Raw genomic sequence first — 2,413 nt, 5'->3', positions numbered from 1 at the left:
CAGTTTTTGTGTGGCGCCTCGATGAGGGCCACTTTTAAGGGTGGAGACAGAAGATGCATATCTGCACCTTGGGGAGGTGGACCTATCCATAGGACCGTATCAGCCACTCCGGTTCTCTTGACGGTGGAGTCAAGAATGTTCGTGAAGTCGGTTAAGGCCGAGAAAGAGCTAGGACTGGTCCACGCGATAGGCGCGGTTTCCGGCCATCACGATGTGGGACTTACTCCCTTTTTTGATGAGAACATAAAAGCTTTGAGGGCACCTTGCCTCTGACCATATTTAATAATGAATGGGAGAAGAGAGCGATTTAGGTCAACCAAGTCAGAGGAGGCTTGGCGTACCCATCAGAGTGGACACAGACGCACTCCGATTGGACCAACAACCACCGTAACTTCTACTCGACGCTTTGAGACGTATATGGCATGGAGCTCTTCGCTGCCAGGTTGCTAGTTCATAAGGAGCATTGCGATGCGATAGCAGCCAGTGGTTGCGGCTTTTTGACGGCGTTGCGCTATGACATGGCGATCCGGATGACCGCGTTCGCCCATCGGATCGCTTCCGAAGAGGGCTCCACCATTCAAGACATTTCAGTCAGGCAGCAAACGCTGGTGGAGGAATGCTACGTCACAGTTAGGACCTTTGGAGAGGCAGGCTGGAAGGAAAACAAATACGCACCAGGCCGAGAATACGCCCCTGCGAATCCTGAGATAGGTGTTTTCGCGACATTGGCGCGTAACCAGGGGAGACCGGTAGTTTACAACGATTTCGACCGTTTTCACACCCCGGTATACGGGGCGCCCCAACACCACTTTTTCTTCACCCACCTATTCCTTTGCTTGCCTTTTTCCCTCGTGCAGACTTCTGAGCAAAGAGTGTTACCGCAATCGCGCCCTCCATGTTACTGTTCAAGTTTTGTGACTTCTTCACCAACGGCTCCGTGGCGCGCACACCCTCCTTGGCCGACCTCGTTTTGCTTGGGGGTTGGAAAGAATCCACCCTGCAAAGTTACAACTGTGCCGTGAAGAAATTTAAGTCTTTCTGCGCGCTCACGGGCGAGCCACTGACAGAGATGCCCGTGTCGTCTAACGCCCTCGAACGGTTCTGTGTTTGGGCCGGCCGCAACGCATACTCGGCGAGTAAAGGGCAAATCAACTCTTCGACGGTAAAGAAATACCTCTGCGGGCTAAAGGCATGGCACACTTTCCACGCAGCAACCTTCCCCACTGGTTCTAGCGACAGGATCGACCTGATTCCGAAATTGTCCGCTCGCTTGGACGCCTCGCTGTCCAAGACTCCGCCCAAACCCGCGGTGATGTTGTGGCAACTCGTCGCGGTGGCGAATTTACGCCTCGGGGGCAACAATTTCGACAGAGCGGTGGCGGATTTGGCCATTGTCGTGTTCTGGGGTCTGGCACGCTTTACAGAACTCACATACTCTGCGAGATCTGGTGCCCTCCCCTACGCCTCCTCCTTGTTGACTTCGGATGTGGCTTTCTCTACCGACCCCTCTCTGGGGGAGGTGGCGACGCTGACGGTCAGGTCGGCAAAGACAGCAGCGCCGGGTCACCCTCAATTGATCGTCTCGACCGCACAGAAGGGGATCCTATATCCGGTGAAGGCCATAAGACGACGCCTGCCGGAAGTCGGCACGGCCAGGACTTCCCTTTTCGGGTATCAGTCCGGCGGCTGCAGGTTTCACCTGACAAGGCGCGAGGTCGTCTCACCAGGAAAATAAAATAGTCAGTCAATGACAAGTGACATCACACCAGCTCCAGCCAGCTACCCACCATCTATCCAATATCTATCCACCATCTACCCCAATCTCCCAACCATTTCCACAAATTCCAAAATTTACCAAGGAGGTCCTTTTCAGTTTTTGATGAGCCCAACTGATCCTCAGTTCTGTTCAGCTGATACTCAGCTTTGGTACCCAGCTCATACTCAGCTCATACTCAGCTTTTTTTCTCAGCTCATACTCAGCTCATACTCAGCTTTTTTGCTCAGCTCATATTCAGCTTTTTTGCTCAGCTCGTACTCAGCTTTTTCACGCAGCTCAGTCTCAGAATTGAAATGAAGCCTTTTGAACAGTCCTTGCCCAGGTGATGCTCAGCTTTGTACTAGTCCTGGCGCAGCTGATGCTCAGCTTTGTACCAGTCCTTGCTCAGCCTTTTCCTAGTTCTGTCCCAGCTGATGCTCAGCTTTGATCCAGTCCTGGGCCAGCTGGCCAGCTGATGCTCAGCTGAGCCAGGCCAGGTAAAAAGATGGGAATCAGCTTGGACAGGACCAGAACTGAAAATCAGCTAGGCTAGGGCCAAAGCTGAGCATCAGCTCAGCCACGGCCAAGGCTGAGCATCAGCTGTGCCAGGGAAAAAGATTATAATCAGGTAGCCGGTGCCAAGCTGAGCATCAGCTG

This window comes from Puccinia triticina, chromosome 1A (assembly GCF_026914185.1).
Source record: "Puccinia triticina chromosome 1A, complete sequence".
NCBI lineage: Eukaryota > Fungi > Basidiomycota > Pucciniomycetes > Pucciniales > Pucciniaceae > Puccinia > Puccinia triticina.
The sequence above is the reverse complement of the archived record's forward strand: the minus strand, read 5'-3'. Positions refer to the sequence as shown.